Below are 24,727 nucleotides of genomic sequence, written 5' to 3' on the forward strand. Positions count from 1 at the left end.
GCCAAAATGATTCCCTGGGGATGACTCAGCCATCCCCTCATTTACAACCTCAGTTTAGGTTGGATTTCTGTCTAACTCCAGCCTAGTTAAATCAACTGATTTATAAAACTTCTATTACTCAGTGTGTACTTGTTCTTTGTCCACATATTAGTTCATTACATCTATGTTCACTGTTTTTCTGCCTGTGGTTGCATCCTTTTCTGTCTTATGCTTTTGACACAGAAGTTGAGTAAAGGTAGCAGGCCCAAGGGGCAATGTGTTCACTGTATTGTTTTCGCCCATTCTGATACGATCTAGTGGGGAGTTGAAGTATCTGTTACTTTGAAAACTGGCATCATTATCTGCTGTGGGTCTCAAAGTGGTGGCTACATGTGGCAAGCCAGTTGCTTTTATTTGTCCCTTTTGGGAAGTGCTTACATTAATGATCTATTGCTGCCTAGCAAGTTGCCCCAAACTGAAAGGCTTAAACAATACACATTTATTATCTCATAGGTTTTGTGGATCAGGAACCCAGGCTCAGCTGGGTCCTCTGCTGAGGGCCTCACAAAGCTGTGACCAAGGTATCCACTGAGGTGGGGTCTTATCTGGAGTCTGGGGAAGGGTATGCTTCCAAGCTCACTTGTGTGGTTGTTGGCAACATTCAGTTCCTTGAGGGCTGTTGGGCTGAGAGCTATATTTCCTTCCTGGCTGCTGGCCAGAGGCCACCCTCAGTTCCTTGCCAGGCAACCTCTTCCACATGCCGCTTGCTCCATCAAAGCCAGCTATGGAGAAAGCTTGCTAGCAAGACAAAGATCACAATATCTTTAAAGCAATCATGGAAATGCTTTCTCTCAATGTTGCCATATTCTCTTAGTTAGAAGCAAGTTACTTAAGGGGAAGTAATTACCAAATGACGGGTGTGAGGAGGTAAGGACTATTGGGGACCATCTTGCAGGTGCCGACTGCAGCATTTATGATGATTTGTAGGACAGCATAATTAGGTCACTATTCTGTGACCTAACTTAATCAAAAGGAGTGTAGAGCCAGAAATGACTTTAAATCTCAGCTTGGCCACTGCCAGTAAGTCTGGACTTTGGTAGGGTTTATTGACTTCTTTAGGTCTCAATTTCTCCTTTGGGAAATTTGGGGATAAAAATACTGGCTTTGCCTAACAGTTGTGAGGATGTAGAAAAAGTGCCTGCTGGCCTCCCACATGGCGGGTGTAACTGTTCACTGCGCAGTAATATCCCTTTCACCACCTTCATGGCCATAATTGAGACTTTAATCAGTCTGTTTGGTATCACAACCCCACCCTAAACCTTCTGGAAGTTCTGGAAGTATGTTGAATTGTAATGATTTTTGTAATCTCGCCAGAACCATATATTGATTAACTCAGTAATGAAGGCTTTTTGATAATGATGGTGTCCAATCATAATATGTTTATTAAATAACCGAAGACGTTCAATTCAGACCTTATTGTAAGATTTTTTTTCTGCTACCTTCATGCTATGGCATACATGTATGATAAGAAATCTATGCTTCCTACAAATTCTACAGTGTTTTCCTTTATTGCACTTTGAATGCTGGTCAATAATTGATCATTTTGTCCAAACAAAATACAATTCTCTTTTAAAATTTTTTTGAGGGTTCATTATATGATTAGAAGATGTTTAAGTCTGTTTGTTCATTATTTCTCACTAATATTTGCTTGAGGAAAGAAAAAAGGAAGGACCAATAAAATTCACATTAAAAACTTTTCAGCAGAAACTAAGGTAGAGATGGCTACATCACAGTAATATCAGTACTGGTGGCCTGGTAGGTAAGAGGGGTTTAAGTAGGGTTGTCCCTCTTTAACTGAGTGTTGATCTAATGAACTAAAAGTGCTGCTGGCTAATATTAGACATCTTACAGGGTTGATCCTAATACCAGTAAGAACTAATGTAACATAATTCACTTTATAAATTAAAATTCCAATGAGATTCAACAAGAAGAAAAAAATCACCCCAAAATATCATCATGGTGACAAAAAAATCAAAGACAAATCTCATATTTCAATATGTGATATGTCTTCTATTTAGCCCCGCAGTATTCAACAGCTAGACTCTGGAACACACAGAGAGATGACTGTTAACTAATGAATGACAATTAAATTCCAAGTGCTTAACAAAACACAGTTTCTAAAATTCCTACAACGACCATAGAAGACTAACTTTGTTGCCTTCTTATTTCTTTCCTTCCTTCCCTTTTCTTTTTTTCCTTCCTTATTTCCTTCCCTCCCTTCTTCCGAACTCAACTCTTTCCTTAGAAATACAAATGAGGACCCTCGTAAGCTCATAGCCATTAAAGACGCCCCTCGCCACGTAGCTGGCTAGTGACTCTAAAGTCTCCACCTTTCTGATTTGCCATAAAAATATAAGGGAACATGAATCAATAGTAGAAGCAAAGTGGAGTGAGGAATCAAAGTGGTAAATTGCTGTTGTAAAGCTGGGTGGATACTTGTAAAGCTGGGTGGATACTTGAATCAATGATATTTAAAGAAGTCAGATGAGAACTTTCAGAAGATATACACCAAAATAGGAGAGCAAAGGGGAGGGCAGCATCAGCATGTACCAGGCACAGTTGTCAGAGCACCTGGGCAATCCAAAATACTGAGCAGTGTATCTGCTTTTGGGGACCCCATGTCTTGTGGAAAGGATAGACTGGTCAGGTGTGTTTTAGTGCAAGGTGAAGGAACACATTTTGGGAAGGGGAGCTGTGGAGAATAATTGCTCTAGATAGAAGGAGAACACAAGGATTTCTACAGGTCACAGCCACAGCTTGCAGGCCCTGTCACCAAAGCCCACTGTTGATGCAGAACCCTGCCGCCCTGTCTGCAGTCTAGGCATCAATAACAGTAGAATGACTTCTGCTTTGGAGTGCAGTGCTCGTTTGCAGCCTTGTTACTGTATTTGAAGACACTTTCAAAAGCCTGGCCCTATATTCGAGGCCTGCTTTCTGTCTGTTTAAAGAGCTGGCAGAATAAGAAACAGCTAATTGGCAAAGACTGGAGAAGAAACAGCATTCACTGGACTACACTGGTGACATTGTTAGAGTAGCAATGCACCAAGCATGGAGTTTTGCATACTTGTCTTATAGAGACAGTAACATATAGGAATGATACCTAGTAATAAGTACTGATATTGTCTGGCACTGCCCTATATGCTGTGCCCTATCAAATATGTATCTCACTTGGTATCAGGGTGCAGAAAAACCTATCCAACAATTCCTGGACCTCATATCAGTGGTTCCATTCAGCATGTCCTTGCAGTGGGAGCCAACAGCTCTGCAGTCCAGGGTGATGACTTACTTTTCAACGTAGAATGGGAAAAACATCAACTGTGTGTTTGGACTGAGCCAGCTTCATGACCTGCCTCAGTCCCTTGCTGGCTACATGACCCGAGCAAATTACTTAACCTCTCAGTAAAATAAGATAAATGGTGCCTACTTCATAAGGTGAATAAAAGAACTGAATAAAATAATGCTCATAGTAGCGCTCATTGCAAGGTGTCTGTTTTGGTGGTGAAGGTCAGTTTGGCTCTGTTGGTAAAGGGAGCCGATGTTGGCACTGGAGGCTGCGGGTGGATTGTGTGAGTCCCATGGGTTGCTCTGTGAGTGCTTAAGCAAGCTGATGAGGACTGTGCTGCTACACAGGCCTGGCTTAGGGAGTCCCACTCAAAATATGACTCCAGTTGTCCTCCCACTTCCTGAAGAGTTAGCTTTGAAATTGTAAGTATTTTACCTCTGAAAATAGGAGACAGAATACAGTGGATGCCTGGCCCACCAAGACATTCACTGTGTGGTAGTTTGAAGAGATTCAATTATGTTTGTTTACCTTAAAATGAGCAACCAAATTTTTGCAAAGAGGTTATACTGATGGATGTATCTCCATTGAATGGGGAGATGAGAGGGAAAACGTTTGTTACTCAAGTAGTATTGAAATCATTCATTTCCTTGACCTGTAACTACAAGATGCTCTTTTATTTATTTATTTATTTATTTATTTATTTATTTATTTATTTATTTATTTTAATGATCGGTTCTTTTAGAAATTACCTTAAGGTTATTTGGAAGCGTTTAGACTCCTTCTCCTAGACTGAATCCATCATGTCAGTATGCCCCTGCAGGCAGCTGTTGAATTAGTTGATGGGAGACCTATAGAAAAGAAGGCTGCTTAAATTGTTATTAATAATAGCTCAAACGCTCTCTAATCAAAAGTTAAACTGGGGGGGGGGGGAGATTTTCCACACACACCACCCTCCACATTTGTGGTGAATCACACTCTTCTTAGAGAAGAATGCTGGGTACATCCCTGCCTTTTTGGACAAGCCACATTCTTTCCAGTTGATAATCCTGAACATAGTCTGGTTTGGGTTTTGTTAATAAGATAAGCAAGGTGGTAAATAGATCACAAGATGCAAGCTATTCATAGAGGTTTTGAAGCAAAACCACAGGTTAGATTGAGATAGACTCTACCAAGTATTTTTTCTCTTCAGCCCAAACAAAAACATGGGCTTATGGGAAGCAAGTCATTAACTCATCAGAAAGAAAAAATAAGATGAAAAAAAGTATTCATTGATTTTTCATCTCTCTGTAAACAGAAATTATACCATTTAAAGAAATTATACCATTCATGCGAAGTATATACATCTGTTGCTAAATCCATAACCATTGGTCAGCTCCTGTGTAATGTGAAATAATCCATGGATGATTGTCGGCAGCTTTTAAAATGTACTTTTTCAATTAGAATAAATTATTCTTGGGCAAGTAATAAAATTTATGAAAGCCCTGAAGAAAAGCTTTTTCTAAATCTGTGTCAGCTTTACATTAAATGGCTGGTGAAGATTTATGTTTGATTTCTTGCTTATTCTTCCTTCCCATCTTTTGCCTCTTGGTGAGCAAACTCGCAGCCTTATTTCTCCATGGGAAAATCAGTGTGTAGTGATGTGGTTGATAGCCTTTACGTAGTAAAAGCAGATAAGAAGTTTTATGAGTAGCAAGATTTAGACATGGAGGATTTACTCTTGGATTATGACCAAGACAAGGGAATGAAGCAGTTGGAACACATTTTCTTTAGGTTGTCTTTATAGATTGTTTGTGATTAATGGCCTTTTCAGAATTGTAAAATCTTGTAAGGCCAACACCGGGGCTCGTTCAGCTCTTGCTGTTGTTAATCTAAATATATCGTCATTAAGAGAGGTTAGTTATTTTAGCAAAAGGCAGAGACAAACGACTTGTTTTTTCATTGGTTTCAAACTAAAGCCAGCTCTTTTCTTTCTCTTTAAAGAGCTCTTCGTACAAATATTATGATCTTTAAATGTCTGGTTTGAAACCAGTTTTAAGATCCTTCCAGCAACTGCAAATATTGCTGAGTCTCAGAGGCATTTACAGGTCCTGGTTGTTTTTAAAAAGTGTAATCTTGACATACAATTTTTGATGAAAGCATAAAATCTTGCAATGAATTTCAAGGAGTCTTCCTATGAAAGCAGTCCTGGCCTTACTGCCTTTCAGAAACATGGCAAGAAACAACCACAGCTCAGAGCAACAGGGACAACGTGTGTGCATTCTGGATTGAAGTTTATATCATCCGAGAGAGCAAATGTGCCAGCATATGTTAAAAGAGGAAAACAATGAGAGAGAATTAACTGATCTTTTTTTCTTCCAGTTTTTTATGTACAGTGTCTTGAACAGTGGCTTTCAACTTGGGGCACTTTTACCATCCAGGGAACATGGCAATGTATGGAAGCATTTTTGGTTATCATGGCTGATAGTGGGTACTACTGGCATCTAGAGGGTGGAGGTCAGGGTTGCTGCTAAACATCCTACAGTGCACAAGACAGCCCTCACCACAGAGTGATCTGATCCGAAATGTCATTAGTGTCTAGGCCAAGAAACCTTGCTTTAGAATCATCACTGAGTCCACGGAAAGTACTAATTGTGTGGAGATGGAGTGAGTGGGTAGGTGGGTATGTTTTCATTGGCTCAGTAGGTTTGTGAATTAAGAAAAGGTCAAAGGCTTGACATTTTTCACCTTCCAGTCTCTTAAGGGATCAACTGTTATTTCAAATATTAAAAAGGGGGAAAAAAGCAGGTAAGTGCTGAATTTATAATGAAGTCATGTCCCTTCTTGTTTCTTGATCTGCTTCCAAAGAAAAAAGAAAGGAAATCACCCACAGACTGAAACTTACACTTATTTTATGCTTGGGTTAATTAAACAGAAAGTAAATGGCGGTCACATTTGGAGGAAAGAGACATCTATGTCTTAGTTGGAGGTTTCCCCAAAATGCATTGCTCTCTGGGTAGTGAGTTGGTTACTCTAAGGTGCTGCTGCAAACTGTCATTTTACTCTGATTTATAGGGTGTGTCACCTTCAGTCACTCAGTTCAAGTTCCTTAGCTGTGTGTCTGCTGACTGGTTTCTATGCAACGGTTGATCTTGTGTTGGGAGCAGCTGGTTTCTCTTAAATGCCTGTGTCTATGTTTGCTGCATATCTATGACAATGTGTTCACACCAATATAATTATGACTGCATTAGCACTTGCCCTGTAAAGTGCATGATTCAGGGCTTTATGAGTAGGTAATAAAAACTCTCTCCAGGCAGATACTTGTCTCAGACACAGCACTTTGGGGGAGGGGCAGCTGTAAATGGTCAGTGTTGGACCTTCTGAAGTTTGTGGTCATTAGGACCCCCATTTATTAAGTAGCCCTTTGCAGAACCAAGACTATGTGCTGTGGGATTTAGATCTTTAATCATTTAGCTAAACATGGGACCTTGCCAAGTTTCATCCACAATCATTAATTCTTTCAGCAAATATTTGAGTGCCTAAAATGGGCTGGAGCAGGTGATCCTTCAGTGAACAGCGCAGAGTTCATATTCTCCTACAGCTTGTATTCTCCTGGATGGAGAAGAGGCAGGGAGGGAGAAGGGAGAGAAGGAAAAAGAGAGGGAGGAAAGACAAAAAAAGAAGGAAGGAAGGAAGGAAGGAAGGAAGGAAGGAAGGAAGGAAGGAAGGAAGGAAGGAAGGGAGGGAGGGAGGGAGGGAGGAAGGAGAGGGGAGGGGAGGGGAAAGAAGGGGAGGAGGAGAAACTATGAAAAAGCAAGAGCTTTGCAGAATATTGAAAAGGAGTGTATCATTACTACTTTAGAACAGCAGATGAGGACAGCTTCTGTGGGAGGTGAAGTGAATGAGGAGTCAGCCATGGAAGGGCATTCCTGGCAAAGGGACCAGCTGGCAAAGGGACCAGCTGGCAAAGGCCTTCAAGGCTTCATGTGAAGGAAGGCCCACAGGCTGGTACAAGGAAAGGGCAAGATTCAGCACCTGTGATAGCCAACGGTGCAAGTCATTTAGACTTTTCTAAATCTGGGTGAAGGACTTGGCTTTTTTTAAGGGTGGTGGTGTAAATGAGCTGATTGAAGTTTCAAATAGGTCCCTCTGGCAGTTGTGGACCAAAGAGCAGAGAGACCAGTTGACAGACTGCTGCTGAAATTTAAATGGTGATACTGGGAACTTGTGGGCAGGATCTAATCTGTACCCCCTCTCAGGGAAGGAACACAGCTGAGTAACGTTCAGGGGATGAGGTACAGGCTGACAGCTACGTCACATATGACCTGTGAGATTAAGAGGGATGGCTTTTGATCATCAGTTTGCTCATCTATAAAATGGGGTTCATAATGTGTAATCTTGTAGAACTGTCAGAAGGATCAGCAAAGTTGAAAGGGTCCTAGCCTAGTGCTCGGTGATGATCATTTCCTGTCCAGTCAAATCTGTCATTAGCTCATATAAACAGATGCAGCATTTGTAGCTGTTCTCCAGGGGTGTGGAAAGGTGATGTACTCCCTTTTAATCACTTTCAAGACATGACAGAGCCCTTTTTGTGTTCAAATTGATATCTGTGGAACTATCCCAGCTGCTGAAATTATGCATTTATTTTTAAGTTCATTCATTCATTTGTGCTGCTCTTCAGTTTCCACATTTTCTGAGCTTCTGTTTCTCTGTCTTCCCACATTTGCAGGACTTTGAATATCTACTGCCTCAGATTGCCTTCCAGAAAAATGGAAGCATTGTATGAGAATGTCCTGGCCCCTTTTTAAAAATTGAAATATAACTTGTCCATAAAATTCACCCTTTTAAAATGTACAAATTAGTGCTTTTTAGTACATTCAATGAATTGTGCAACCATCCCCACTGTCTAATTCAGAACATTTCCATTATCCCAGAAAGAAACCCTGTGCCCTTAGCAGTCACTCCCCATTTCCTCCTCCCCAGCCTGGCAACCACTCATCTACTTTCAGTCTCCATGGATTTGCCTACTGGGGACGTCTCATATAAGTGGAGTCAGACAGTATGTGGTCTTGTGTGTCTGGCTTCCTTCACTTAGCATCATGTTTTCAGGGCTCATCCATGTTATTGTTAGCTCCTATTTCTGAGGTATATATTTATTTATATTTTTCAAAATAGGATTATTTTTGCACGGTAGTTCGAGTTGGTAGGACATTCTACCAATAAGTTTCATTTATCACAAGACAGAATGTGTGTGCGGTTAGCGAGTTCATTGATTTATTGTCATTACCTTTGCATGTCTAACAACTAGAGTATTCTCCTCTTGGTACCGCTGCAGTGTTGCCATCAATTATTTTATTTCCCCTCTTGTTTGAGAGCTGTCTTCCTTGTTCTCAGTTCATTTTTTTCCCCTTTCCTTCTCTATAGTCTTGTGTGGGACTGACACACTATAGCTCATGGACCAAAGCTGGCTTGCTGTCTATTTTTGTAACTAAAGTTTGATTGGGACGTGGCCATGCCCATGATTTACATATTATCTGTGGCTGTTCTCATGTTATAACAGCAATGTTCATTTGTTGCAAGAGAGACTGTATGCCTCACAAAGCCTAAAATATTTACTAGCTTATCTTCAGAGCAAAAGCTCGCTGACCCCAGTATAATGACTGACTGAGGACAGAACCTCAGTGTTTATTTGATTCTGATCAGAATGATTTGTGACTCATTGTAACCTTTTTGGCTGGGACAACTCATGACAAAATTGAGGAAGTGATAAAAGCATTTGTTGAAATAACTGTTTTCCTCTACATAGGGAGGTAAACAAATATTTCAATAAAATAAGGATGTTAGACTATTTCTTAATATTTCAAAGTAGAAAAAATGTTGTTGAACATAACTGTTACCTTGAGGACTATAAGTGTCATATTATAGTCACACACACTCACAAATACAGATGTGTATCAAACTTGATAGCAGGTGAATGACTTAAACCTTCCTGAACTCAGAAAATGCAGATTTCCTAGGAACTCCAGCTGGGGGCTACCAGGGTTGTACCACAAGGGCTCGCATTATGACCAGGACCCACACGTCTGGGTTCTTGTAGTAAAACCCAGGCAATTTTCATGTCAATGTTTCTTAGCCTGCAAATGCCAGCTGGACCCCTTTATCTGGGCTGAGACATTGACCTAGAGCACTCTTTGGCTTTGGTGTCACTTTCTTCCTTTCCTCCCTGAATTTGAGGGACAACAAATAATTCACAATCATATTAGCCATTGTGTTTTCTGAATAAAACCAAATCATGCTTTTATTTTATTATTTTTTTTTAATTTCCAATGCCTCCCTTGTAAATATCCCCCCTTGAGAGCGATTTCTTTCTTGACTCCATTTCTGTGCCCCAGCTGAAGTCTCTCATCTTCCCTTATTATCTTTACATTTCCACTTTCCCCACTGGCCTATGAGCCTTTGAGAAAAGAGCCCGTGTCCTTTCCATGCCTCTGCTCTCGATGCCGAATGAGGACTGTAGCACTGCAGGGTGCTGGACAAATGGTAGTCGAATGTATGCATGCATGTACTTACAGCTTTGGGCATTTTCTATCTCATATGTCATTTTAGTCATCCATAAATTCATTATATTAACATTGTTTTTTATAATGATTTATTTCATTAAAATTCAGGTGTCTATCATCAACAGTGACATTGTCTGCCCTTTTAATTTGTCCATTCAACTGTCATTGACAAAACAGCCATATTCCCTGTGGAACATACATAATTTGGCTGGGTCAGGCGACAGATACTACACAAAGAATTAAAATGCGAACACACACATATTTATAAAATATAAAAGCCTGACCTGTGGTGGCACAGTGGATAAAGTGTTGACCTGGAATGCTGAGGTCGCTAGTTTGAAACCCTGGGCTTTCCCCTGGTCAAGGCATATATGGGAGTTGATGCTTCCTGCTCCTCCCATCTCCTTTCTCTCTCTCTCTCTCTCTCTCTCTCTCTCTCTCTCTCTCTCAGATGGATAAATAAAATCTAAAAAAAATTTTAATTAAAATTGTCCAATAATAATAATAAAATAAAATAAAATATGATAAGAGCTCAGGAGAAAAATGATTAAGGGCCATGGGAGAATTTATACAAAGAATAATAAAGAGAATCTATACTGATTTAAATTGAGGAATGTGAATGTCAAGATACTGGGCAGAAACAAAATTCACTTGATTCAAATGAAAATTGGTTAATGAAGGAGTTACTTCCAGAGGTGGGGGCGGGTTAAGGGAACACAGGAGAGATGCCAACTTCACCAGAAGGTAGCGTCCTCTGGGTAGGCAAGGACAAGGGCTTATTGAGAGCTGGAGCTGAGGTATGAGGTGGGCTCCATAGGTGTTAAACAAAGTTGAATGTTATCCCCGATGCAGTGGGGAATTGTTCAGACAGCAGAACAGGGGAAGAGCTGATCTCGATTTGCACCAGGCTGGGGCGGGAGGGCTGATGAGAGCTCGGCCATGGCGGGGCAGATGAAGAATCTCCCACCCTTCCGAATTACTATGGGTTATTAGCCCACATTTAGAAAAATTATATCTTGCCTTCTTTAAAGATACTTTATAAAAGATAAAAATAGATAAAGAGTCTTTATTTAAGAGTAGATTACTCATATTTTTGATCCTCTGATTATCATGGGGCTTATAAATCCCTCTGGTTTAACCGATATAAATTTCCTCATTTAGTAATCTAGAAAGAGTGATATGCCTTAGCAAAGGATTTCTAAACCTTGACACTGTTAACATTCTGGGCCAGATAATTCTTTGCTGCAGAGGCTGTCCTGTGCATTATAACATGTTTAGCAGCATCCCAGGCCTCTACTCACTACATGCTATCCCACCCCAAGTTAAGACACCTGGCACGTCTCCAGATATTGTTGAACATTGCCAATACTCTGGGGTTGCTGTTCTTTCTTTTACATTGGGTTATTTTACACCTATTTTTCCAGGGATTTGGTTTCCCTGAAAGCAGGAATGATGCTTCATTCTTCTCTCTGACACCATTTCCTACACACACAATTAGCAACATATTGGAAGATCAATATATACATATATTTGTGGAACAAGTGAATGAACATTGAACTGGACTTCAAATGTGATACAACAGAGATGTGTTGTAGAATTGGGCACCTGAAATCTGTGTAATTATGTTAACTAGTGTCACCCTAATAAATTCAATTTAAAAATGTGACATAACTATGAACATAGGATTGGGATTCATGGGAACAAGTCATTCACCCCCACTGCTGGTTCATTTCATTAAAGAAAGGATTACTAGAGAGAGTAGAGGTCAGTTATTAGACACATTCCAGGATGTATAAAATATTTCTGTTTTAGACAGCCAACTATATGGGAACTGATATTTTCAAACGACAGCTCAGATAAGGGCCTAATATCCAAAATTTACAAAGAACTCATAAAACTCAACAACAAACAAACAAGCAATCCAATAAAAAAATGGGAAGAGGACATGAACAGACACTTCTCCCAGGAAGAGATACAAATGGCCAACAGATATATGAAAAGATGCTCAGCTTCATTAGTTATTAGAGAAATGCAAATCAAAACTACAATGAGATACCACCTCACCCCTGTTAGATTAGCTATTATCAACAAGACGGGTAATAGCAAATGTTGGAGAGGCTGTGGAGAAAAAGGAACCCTCATTCACTGTTGGTGGGACTGTAAAGTAGTACAACCATTATGGAGGAAAGTATGGTGGTTCCTCAAAAAACTGCAAATAGAACTACCTTATGACCCAGCAATCCCTCTACTGGGTATATACCCCAAAACCTCAGAAACATTGATACGTGAAGACACATGTAGCCCCATGTTCATTGCAGCACTGTTCACAGTGGCCAAGACATGGAAACAACCAAAAAGCCCTTCAATAGAAGACTGGATAAAGAAGATGTGGCACATATACACTATGGAATACTACTCAGCCATAAGAAATGATGACATCAGATCATTTACAGCAAAATGGTGGGATCTTGATAACATTATAAGGAGTGAAATAAGCAAATCAGAAAAAAACAAGAACTACATGATTCCATACATTGGTGGAACATAAAAATGAGACTAAGAGACATGGACAAGAGTGTGGTGGTTACCAAGGGTGGGGGGGGAGGGAGGACATGGGAGGGAGGGAGGGAGAGTTAGGGGGAGGGGGAGGGGCACAGAGAACTAGATAGAGGGTGACGGAGGACAATCTGACTTTGGGCGAGGGGTTTGCAACATAATTTGATGACAAAATAACCTAGACATGTTTTCTTTGAATATATGTACCCTGATTTATTAATGTCATCCCATTACCATTAATAAAAATTTATTAAAAAAAATATTTCTGTTTCATTCATAATTGCTTTAGATAAATCTATTCAACTTTACAAATTCATTAATTATTTAGATTGGGTTGATTAATTTCTCTCATCAGATTCAGTTCATCAGTTTCTATGAGCTGCATCACCTGAGCTTCAGAATCAGAATTTGGATCAAATTCTGGCCCTTCCACTTACTACCTGGGTAGTATCAGTTAGCCAAATGGTTTAGCATGCCTTAGTTTGAGTTTCCTCATCTGTAAAAGTGGTGAATCTCTCTCACCATTAAATGAATAAATGCAATAATGAATGCAAAGTGCTATTTCTAAACTGTTATGTACTGTATAATTATTAATGAAGCTTAATCAGAGGTCATTAGGGGGTCCTGTTTAATTTTTTATTATATTTTTTAAAAAAATTATTTCACTTGCTCTTGTTTTTACTATGTTTTAGGGGGGAAATTCTCTGTCAGAAAAAAAATACGTATTTCTTCTGCTTTTCTCTAAGTAGGATGTTTTTTATTTTTCTAAAATAATTCTTACTTTTGGTTACACAAGTAATAATACATGGAAACATTTTTTAAAATTTTCAATTACAGTTGACATTTAATATTATTTTATATTAGTTTCAGGTGTACAACATAGTGGTTAGACCATTATATAATTTATGAAGTGATCCTCCCAATAATTCTAGGACCCACCTGGCACCCTACATCATAATTACAACATTACTGACTCTATTCCCTGTGCTGTACTTTATATCCCTGTGACTATTCTGTAACTACCAATTTGTACTTCTTAATCCCTTTACCTTTTTCACCTGAACCCCCAACCCACCTCCCCTCTGGCAGTCTTCAGTTTGATCTCTGTATCTAAGAGTCTGTTTCTATTTTGTGTGTTCATTTATTTTGTTATTTAGATTCCACATATAAGTGAAGTCAGATGGTATTTGTCTTTCTCTGTGTGACTTATTTCACTTAGCTTAACACCCTCTAGGTCCATCCATGTTGTTGCAAATGAAAAGATTTTATTCTCTTTTATGTATATGTGTACCACTTCTTCATTCACTTATCTATTGATGGGCACTTGGGTTGCTTCCATGTCTTGGCTATTGTAAATAGAGCTGCAATGAACAAAGGGGTACTAATACCTCTGTGAATTAGTGCTTTGAGTTTCTTCAGATAAATACGCAGAAGTATAATTGCTGGGTCAAAAGGTAGTTATATTTTTAATTTTTTGAAAACCCTCCACACTGTTTTCCGTAATGCCTGCACCAATTCCACTAACAGTGCATGAGGGTTACCTTTTCTCCTTATCCTTGCCAGTGATTGTTGTTTGTTGATTTATTAATGATAGACATTCTGAAAGATGTGAGGTGATATCTCATTGTACTTTTAATTTGCATTTCTCTGATGATGGCTGACTGAGCATCTTTTCATATGTCTATTGGCCATCTGTGTGTCCTCTTTGGAAAAGTGTCTATTCAGGCCCTCTGCCTATTTTTTAATTGGATTAAATGTTTATTCTGCATCTATTGATAGGATCATATGATTTTTATCATTTGTTTTGTTTATGTGATGTATTACATTAATTGATTTGCAGATATTCAATCAACTTGCATCCCAGGAACAAGTCCCACTTGATGATGGTTTATGATCCTTTTGATGTATTGCTGAATTTGGTATTCTAATGTTATGTTAAGGATTTTTATATCTATGGTCATCAGAGATATTGGCCTATAATTTTCTTTTCTTGCAATGTATTTTTCTGGTTTTAGAACCAGGTTAATGCTGGCCTTGTAAAAGGAACTTGGGAGCTTTTCTTCCTCTTGAATTGTATGGGATAGTTTGAGAAGGATAGGTGTTATTTCTTTGAATGTTTGGTAAAATTCACCTGTGAAGCCATCCAGTCCAGGACTTTTGTTTCTTGGGAATTTTTAAATTACTGATTCAATTTATTGGTAGTCTGACCCCAGTATATTCTGCCTCTCTAAATCCATTTCTTCCAGATTATCCAGTTTGTTGGCATACGGTTATTCATAGTATTTTTCTTATAATCCTTTGTATTTTTATGTTATCAGTTGTCACATCTTTCATTTCTGATTTAATTTATTTAGGTCATTTCTCTCTCTCTCTCTCTCTCTCTCTCTCTCTCTCTCTCTCTTTTGACTAGTCTGGTTAAAGGTTTGTCATATTGTTTATCTTTTCAAAGAACCAGTTCTTGGTTTCATTGATCTTTTGTTTTGTTTGTTTAGACTCTATTTTGTTTATTTCTGCTCTGATTTTTATTATTTCTTTCCTTCTTCTCCCTTTGGCCTTTGTTTATTTTTTTTTCTAGTTCCTTTAGGTGTATGGTTAGATTATTTATTTGAGATTTTTCTTGAATTAGTGGTAGGACTGTATTGCTATGACTTTCCTTCTTAGGACTGCTTTCACTGTGTCCCATAGATTTGGGGTTGTTGTGTTTTCATTTTCACTGTCTCAAGGTAACCTTTGATTTCTTATTTGATCTTATTGCTTACCCATTCATTGTTTAGTAACATGTTATTTAGCCTCCGTGTGTTTGCAGTTTTTTTCTTGTAGTTGATTTCTACTTTCATACCACTGTGGTCAGAGAAGATCCTTGATATGATTTCAATCTTATATTTACCGAGATTTGTTTTGTGGCCTAGTATGTGGTCTATCCTGGAAAATGTTCCATGTACACTTGAGAAGAATGTATGTTCTGCTACTTTGTGATGAAATGCTCTAAAAATATCAATGAAAGCCATCTGAGTTAATGTGTCATTTCAGGCCACTATTTTCTTACTGACTTTTTGTCTGGGAGATCTATCTATTCATGTCAATGGGGTATTTAAATTTCCTACTACAACTGTATTACTGTCAGCCTGAGTCTGAGACCTCTTTACTCCTCTGAGGGGACCTCTGCAGCTGAGAGATCCCTTCAGATTCTCAACCACTACACATGGGTGTGGGACCAATCATGTCACATCTCCACCACTACTGCCAGTCTCAGCATGGCTTCTTCTTTATATTCTTAGTTATAAGACTTCTGTTCAACTAGTCTTCAGATGGTTACTCAAGTGGACTGTTCTATACTTTAATTATAATTTTCATGTGGTCATGAGAGGAAGTGAGTTCAGTGTCCACCTACTCTGCCATCTTGACTGGAACTCCTAGAAACATTCTTGTTATAAAGCATTCAAACTAGCAAAAATAGATAAAAATAAATTTGTAAAAATATATTTCTTATTACCCCCAGCACCATTACTTACTCACTCAAAGGAAACCAATTTTAACAGTTTGGTGTTTGCATTCTTTTTTTTTCACATATATTTATTTTTTAAATAACTAAGATTATATAATTTGTACTATGACATCTTTTTATATCAGTGATGCATATTTTTAAGACATATGGATAACTGAGAAATAATTTGTTGCCATTATATTCTAATAAATGGATTCTTGAGATAAATATATTGTCTTGGAATGCCAGACTATTTTTAAAAAGTATTGCCTGGAAACCTGCATCTTTCCAAGCTTCGTAGAGCATATTGAGAAGAACATCAAATGTATCATATGTAGATGCTTGTTGAATAGTGTGATTTTCTACCATGGCACAATCAGACAACCTAAAAATTTTGAAAATACAACTTGCAAGGGGAGCTGGCATTGATGTTAGTTGATGAGTTCCCATAATGAAAGGTACACAGAAAACTGTCAAGTGTATTTGACATTCAGGTTTACAAATCTAATATGAATGCTGCCATTGCTCATTGTTGGAAAGTAACATACGTTTCCCATTCACTTTTGTGTGAAGGCATTGTGAAGTGTTAAGTTTTTTTTGAGTGCTGTATTTGTGAGTCAGTGTGGGTATGTAATCCCTATAAAAGTCTAATGAGGTTTATTATATTGATGGCAGAATATACTTAATTATTAACCACCTTAATGTTTGGTTTGGTGTGGTTAATTTCATGTATTTTAATTTTATAGCTTTGTATAAATAGGATCAACTATAGAACTCTGAAATAAATCAGAATGAATTGTGTTTCCTTCTCACCATTTCTGTAAAAATAAACATTGTTTTTCTCATTTGTAACAAAATATTGATCCATTTGGAAGTCTAATATCTTTCTTGAAAATGTTGGTAAGTGGCTTTTATATCACCAAAATACATTTCTCCAATGAGAGTGCCATTAAAAAAAAAAACTCCAAATGTGTTTTTAATCTCAAATTTAGTTAAGGAACACTTCTGATGGATGTAAAGGATTGCCAAAGGAAAATGCTTTCCTGCTGCAAAAGAAATGATGAGTCAAGCACTCTGTTTATTTTTATAACAATGTATTTTGATCCTGTGACAAATGTTTCACCATGGCTTTAACATTTTTCCTATTCTAAACTAAATTGTATATGTTAACATTTTGATCTGTCTTGACTTCTAAGAACATTAGGATGCATTGTTGGTTTTGAAGACTTTTCTTTCTGGTTTCATGTGGATTTAATTTAATTACATGGTTGATGAATGTGTTCCATTTGCAAAGTATCGAGTAGGTGCTGTTGTGGGATAAAAGATGATTAAACCAACAGTTCTCCACCTGAGGGAGGACAAACCCATTCCTAAGTAACTTGGGCACAAAGCAGAAAGTAATAAGTTCTATTAAGAGAATTAGAAAAGAAAACACTGTAAAAGGAAAGCAAGGAGGTAAATCAATTTAAATAAAGAAAATCCTGGAGGTCTTCTTGGAACAGGTGAAAATACTGAAAGATGTATAAAATTTAATAGATTGTTATGAAAGTGCTGGGCTTGGCAAACACATATTCCTGTGTGGACTGAAAAGCTTCAAATAAAGCCCAGAGGTGATGTTGTGGCTGTCTATGTCAGGATAGAGAACAGACCAGTGCTGCCCAATATGGCAGTCAGTAGCCACATGTAGCTATTTAGATTTAAGCCGAATAAATGTAAAATTTTCCATCATGTAGCTACAGTTGTATTTTTTTAATTGAATTGTATTGGGGTGACACTGGTTAAAGTGCTTAATGGCCATTAGGGGCTGCAGGGGTTTGAAGAGTGGCAGAAAGTTTGTTAATCAGCGTATCTCAAACTTCAGCAAGCACCTCTAGGATTTGTTAACACTCGGATTGTTGGGACATCCCCTTGAAGATTCTGAGTTGATAAGGCTGGGTGGGACCTGAAATTCTGCTTTTCTAGCAAGCTCCCAAGTGGTGCAGATGCTGCCCACGCAGGGGCCATACTCGGTGTAGCTCTGTTCAGTGCCTTTCACATGATCACTGTTTTACGTTTTCAGTGTTCAATATACCGATACATATATTTTTAACAGCAAAAAATGAATTACTAGAAAAGGGTATTAACATTTTTTATCTTACCAAATTGAAAACTAGGTATATTAGTAGATTCGGCAGACATATAATTACATTTCAATAAATATTATCAGAACAAATATCAGAAAGAAGGAAAGAAAGAAAGAAAGAAAGTCTAGAAAGGTTTCTAAATGATTACTCCCTATTTCTCTTTGTCTCTCCATGGCAGAGCACACCAAGGCGTTCAGGGACTGAGCCTATCCACATACCTTACTGTTATAGTTGGAATATTGGATTAAGGATCATGCATGTTGTTTATAATAGCAGTTCCTTGTGGCTTTTGGCAAGGAAATGATATAATCCAAGTAATGAGATGAGAGGTGTGGTGGCAGGGGAGAGGGGTCATGGAGAAAGGACACTGCTGAAGCTGGGGAGACAATTCCAAGACCATGACAAAAGTCAGGCAGAAGGAACTAAGGATGGCAGAACAGAGGGGTCAGATTACAAACATGCTGAGGTCATAAAGTCAACAGGACTGGGCAGCTAATTGAATGTGGTGTGTGAGGAAGAGGACAGAAGTAATGATGACTTTGAGGTTTTGATCCTGAGCAATTTGAGGGACGGCAGTGGCATTTCCCAAAACAAGACTTACCTGAGTCACTCCATGCTGAGGAGCAGATTCAAACCCTTTTTCTTATCCCTGAGATCAGATTTAAGCTTCATTCATCTGTGTGGCTTTTCTTTAGGCTATTAGTAGACTATTGTGTCAGAGGTGTATTTTGTAAGTCATTATTACACACATCAGAAAAGCATCCTGTTGAGTGAGCAACTCATATGAAGATTATTTGTATGTGAAATAGACATTTAAAATGGCACAGATAAATAATATTCTAGTGACGCAAAGCACCTAGGGAAAGTATTGTGCAGCTTGCAGGTGTAGGACTGATCCAGAGCTCTTGAAACACTTTGAGAGCTTTAGACGACTTAATCTCTTGATATTTAGAGAAATGTATTGGTTTATATATACAAAAATCACATCTCCAAGAACAATGGATTACATTGGTCAAACCTACTGAAATGTAGTGCTAATTATCCAAAAGATCTTTCTAAGTATACCTGATGTATATATGGTGGTCTAATAATGGAAGTCATTAGATAGGTACTATTTTAAACCCACAAAAGCAAATGATAAAGTTACCTTTGAATTAACAAGAGTTATGGAATCTTTGGAGACTTCTGAACAACAGTTGATGTCATAATGATGCACTAGAAAGGTTGTGAGAAATCTCCTGGGGTTACTAAAAGCAATTTGATGGTTTTCTTTCTTGTTCAATATCCATAACACATCTATGAAATTTAAATATGCAAACAGCAGTGCAACCATCTTGAGAATATTATTTTCAAGGAACTTGTACATGCCAGGGTATAGACTAGAGGTATCACTGTCCTAGGTGTTTGGGGCAAATTTCCACAGTGCCAGGCAATGAAATTTTATTTTCAAATATAATTCTTACTCCTTATGCTTTTCAAAAAGTACATAATACATTATTTCTTATATCACTGGAAGCTCTTATAGTCACAAACTAAAGGAGGTTTTGTTTGTTCAAAGTAGGTTTGAGTACTTAAGCAAAACACAGATTTTTCTCCCTTTTTTTCTGACCTAGGCCATTTCAATACGCATCCTCAGCTTAAACTATAAGCTCAACCCGTGTAAGGGAACTCAGGGATTCATCGTCACTTCCTTCAGCCATGTTTCTTTGAGTCTAGTTGAATTAATTACTTCTCTCCTCCTATAATGTATTTTAAAATATGCTCCTGGTTAGAATTAATGTTTCAACAATTAGTTTAGTTTAACTCCCCCCCCAAATTAAAAGACGTATCTCTCTATTTAGGACCAAGTGCCTGGATTAAGTTTTTTACTTCTATCTGATGTTCTCTGCAATTTATACAAATACAATTCTTACCTTCAATTCACTCCTCCACACCCCTCCCACTGTCAGAGCCCCGGTGTTGGATAGAAATTAATGACATAAATTGTGAAAGCCACAGGATTGAGAAGATATGAATTTTCTCAGCTAAGGGACACTTGAAAAGCTACTGGGAGTTAGGCTCATGTTACATGTTCACACTAAACATGGTAATAAAGGTAGGCTTGCTCAAGTGTTACTCTTAAAATTGAGGCTTTCAAAGAATCCAGCTTTTATCCACCATTCTCTCTTCTTTCTTACACTTTAATATCTTTATTTCTCAACCTATGACATGCTCAGTTAACCCTCAACTTCAAAATTTAGTATAAAAACCAGTACTTAAATACTTCTTCGACCCACTCAGCTCTTGCCCTGTTGCTCACTCAAATTTCAAGAGAAGCTCTAGAAGTCATGGACTGTCATCTCTACTTTCCCCAGCCTCATTCACTATTCCACCTGATCTTGCTTTTATCCCACAGCTGAACTAGAGCTACTTTTGCCAACATCACCAAAGACCTGCCATATTGTCAAGTCCAATGCCCTTTTCTCTAAGAGCTTCCCACTTGGCCTCAAAATAGACCTTAACTCTGCTGACAATTTCCTTGCTAGCTGTCTCACCCAGGCTTTTTATGACACAGCTTCCTCAGGGTTTCCCTTCAACCTCCTTTTCATTTTCTTTTCTGATCCTTCTTCCCTTGTGAGATCTTTTGAGGCTGCTGTTTTCTATCCATTTATTGTTCTTGCTCCTAGAGACAACCCCTTGTACCCCCTTGGTGTTGCCATGACCCATATACTACAGACTCCCAATTCAACATGTTTCATCCCAACTTTGGTCTGAATTCCAAGTGAATGCACCATGGATACTCCAACTCAACACACATGACATCAAATTCTTTAGCTCCCTGTTTTTCCCTGTGTTACTTTCCCGTTGATGCTGTAACATTGCCACAAACTTAGTGGCTGAAACCAATGCAAAAAGTCCAAGATGGTTCGGCATTACTGCCTTTCTTCTGGAGGCTCCATGGGCAAATCTGTTCCTTACCTTTTACAGCTTCATGTGGTCACCTGTATTCCTTAGCTCGTGGCCCCTTCCTCCATCTTCAAAACTAGCCGTGAATATCTTCACATCTCCCTCTCTCCTCTGCTTCTGTCATCACATTTTCTCTGCCTCTGAACCTCCTACCTCTTTCTTAAAAGACCTTTGTTATTTCACTGGCTCCACCTGAATAATCTCCAGAGTCCAGAATAATCTCCTTGTCTAAAGATCCTTAACATAACTACCTCTGCAAAAATCCTTTTGCCATATCAGGTAAGATAGTCACAGTTCCTAGGGGTTAAAACATGGACATATTTGGGGGCCATCATTCTGTCTACCATCCCCCTGAAACATTCCTCCTTGTGTCTTTTATCATTGGATGCTTCTCCAGCCACTCAGCCAGCGAGGTTGGGAACTTGAGTCACCTTCCACACCTCTCTTTCTCCCATCCCTTACGTTGGAACTTTCCTGGGTCCTATATGTGCTACATCTGAACATCCTTGTAAATAGAACATGTTTTCTTCTTAATCATGACTCATCCTACTTAGGCTCTCTACTTTTCTACCCTAGACTCATGAAATACTTCCCAAATTCACTCTCCTTCTTCCTGTCTTCTATTTGATCAAACATCAGGTCCTGTTTCCAAGCTCAATGCCTCACTATTCCCAATCCCATTACCATGCACATTCATGCTTTTGTGATTTTTGTGTTTTTGTTTTCAATCTTTGTGTCTGCCTGGAATGACTTTCTCCCTTCTCTACCTCCTTAGACTTTTGTTCATGCGCCAAGGGCCAGCTCAGCCCCAAGCACTGAGAGGCTTCCTCTCTTGCTCCCCAGAAGGGACTCACTAGATGGTGTGCTAGCACCGCACCCTGTGTTTATAAACACAGAGGCACTTAGCACCGTTTCTTGTGGCTCTGTTTCTATGGCTGCTGTTCTGGCTATGTGGTCAGCTTTATAAGGGCAAGACAAGGTGTTCTATAACTTTTCATGCTGGATTTCTCCTCGAGGAAGCTTCTCTCACTCCCCAGGTAGACTTTCAGCTCCTTTGTCTGATCCCCTAGCTCCTAGTATGCGCTTCTCTTAGCCCTAGAAATAGCCTCATTGTGTAGCATTGAGCTATTATTTATGCATTTACTTCCTAGAGATTCTAGACAAAAGGACTCGTGGACCTTTCTATCTATACATCCCCTGAACATGAAAGCACAGTTAAGGGCACATAGTAGCTGCTTAACATATATTTATTGAGTAAATAATTGAAAATAAGTGAATAAGTTCATATGCCTATTACCACCCTCTCCACCTGGGAAAAACTGACCAATTTAACTGTTTATTTCCCTGTTTTCTTATCTCCCAGGCTGGACAGTATGCTGAAAGGTGGGGACTACATCTAGTTTATTGTAACCTAATCACAAAATAATACCTAGAACATTCTATGCACTCAATAATTGTGTGAGGTTGAATTGAATACTCTTTTTTCATCATGCTGCAAGAACTTAATTTTTAAAAAGTTAAGTAAAAGTTGAATTCCAGTGAGAAGCCTGAACATGGATATTCTGGCTATCATGAGCACTGGAGTAGACATCAAGCCTTCTAAACTGTCTGGAATCTGTAACTAACTTGTTTGGGGTAGCATGAGTTAACCATGTCACTTTTTAGAATATTTTGTGTTCTCATTTTGAAAACTTGCCTGCCCCTACTTTGTAATATTATCAACATCAAACAGGATAATAGAAAGGCATATTTAAAAAAGGCATAAACTGCTATATGAGCACAATTTATTGTTAGGATTCAGCTTTGCAAAGACTGGCGTTTTGCTTTGTCTTGTGGGTTAAGGCTCCTATAAATCCTTCTTCATGCCGGTAGAGAAGGAATAGAGGGAAAGTCTAAATGCCTTTATATAATCTGGACAGTGACTGTAGGAATTTAGTCTCTTATCTCCGTCTGGTCCTTGTAACTCATGACTAAGTATTCAAAGGGGGCTTTTCCCATTATCTACCTGTCAGGAGCTGTTTGCATAGGAAACCGAGGTTAAGAATCTGTAAAGCTATCACTAATTATAAAAAATATATATCTTTCTCCTTGGAGGGTCACCTGGTTTTGAATCAGTCTGAATATACAGGCTGACATTCTTGGGTCCCTTTACCCACAACAGAAACCCAGGGTATTTCAAGGAGGCCAGGCCTAGCTTGCAGTGTCCCATGTGATACAATGCCCTTGACAGGTAGAAAGAAATTTAGTGTCTCTGTCTACTGCAGGGGCTTCATGAATGCCTGCATTGTTCTGCTTTGTAACACTTAATGCTCTGCTTCCCTCATGAGGCTTCTCAATGTGATAGCTAAAAACAAATCATTCATTCATGTCTCCGTTAAAATTGGACTTGATCAGTATATAAAAATTCAGGGATACTGCCTGCCTCCCTGCCCTTTCCCTGCCCTCTCCCATGCTAGGGAGCCACTGAAGCACATCTGAGTGTGTGGTCCTTGGTGTCCAATGTGGAGACATGTCTACTGTGAGGTTTCTTGACCCAAATTCTCCCTTTTCCTTTTTCTTTCCAATCTGCCTTGCCACCCAACTAGCCCTTCTGATTATCTCATCTCATACACATGCTCTATAATCTCCAGTCTCTATTCTCTCTCACACACACATTCTTTCCACCCTCACCTCCTGCCCCACTGCCCAATGCCATTGGGACCTCCAAAAACCCCATTGCAACTATTTCCTGATAAAAATCAAGGCATTGCGATCATTCATTCTAAAAGGAAGAGGAGTTAGAAGTAGACCACTTTAGTAGAGAATAAATGCCACTGAGGTTGGAAGTGGACTTAGATATGGTAAAGAGCCAAATATGCCAGTTTCTGAAGTACTTGAAAGGGCTTAGAAACCCTCTTCAGAATCTGACAAAAGCCTTTGTTTGGCCACTTTCATGTTCTATTCTAATCAAAACAGATTTTCCTAGAGTATCAAAATTCAACTTAAATGATTTTTTTAAGTATTCCTAATAAATTTTATTGTATTGTTTTTTACAATAGTGTTTTGTTGTTGTTGTTATTTTCTCACAGAAAATCTAAAGCCTAATTTTACTGTTACTTATAAATTGACTCTGGAAGAACTTTTTAAACAGTGATGTAGAAATTCTTGAACAAGTTTAGCTTAATTAGAACTCACATTTAGGCTTCCAGAATGATTCTTCCCAAGGACCAATGCTCACTTCAATGTGTCAGTTCCAACATGTATGTTAGCAATCACTGTTGGAGTTCTATGTCTTTATTACTATCTGTGTCTCATGGAACAAGTGCTTACTGCTCCAAACAACCAACTTAAGCATTGACTATTAGCTCACTATTAGCATGTGAGCTGGACCTGCTTATATAAACTCTAAACTCTTAAACTAATTTTTGCACAGGTTATTAGGAGTTTCTTTTAGTTTTAAGCCTCATGACCTCTGTAATCCCAAATGATACATTTTAAATCAGATGCACAAATACTTGAAATAGAAAGGACAGATTTAAAAAGAAAAATGAGAAAAGGAACACACAGAGACAGGTGTCTTAATGCCATGGTTTCCGGCCTTGAAGAAAGGGTTAAGCCCCAGGGCAGCCATTTATTAGTTCTGTATCTTGGCAATTTTACTTAAATTTAATTTCCCTATACCTCCATTTCCTTGCCTATAAAAAAATGGGGTGGAAAAGAATAGCTCTTTTAAAAATATATATTGTTTTTAAATTTTTTCTTAGTGATTGATATAAACACC

General features: G+C 38.5%; 1 protein-coding gene across 2 annotated transcripts in view; it reads left to right on the forward strand.

Annotated features, from left to right (window-relative positions):
• MID1 (midline 1) overlaps positions 1–24,727 on the forward strand; it is a 346,779-nt gene that overhangs the window by 23,835 nt on the left and 298,217 nt on the right. The window contains exon 1 of one of the 2 annotated variants that reach the window (XM_066249084.1): positions 21,987–22,004. The exons of the other annotated variant lie outside the window; for it this stretch is intronic. The gene's annotated coding sequence lies outside the window, so the exon portion shown is untranslated. Of the gene's footprint in view, positions 1–21,986; positions 22,005–24,727 lie in introns of those variants that run through there. 2 annotated transcript variants of the gene reach the window in all.

Source organism: Saccopteryx bilineata, chromosome X (genome assembly GCF_036850765.1).
Source record: "Saccopteryx bilineata isolate mSacBil1 chromosome X, mSacBil1_pri_phased_curated, whole genome shotgun sequence".
NCBI lineage: Eukaryota > Metazoa > Chordata > Mammalia > Chiroptera > Emballonuridae > Saccopteryx > Saccopteryx bilineata.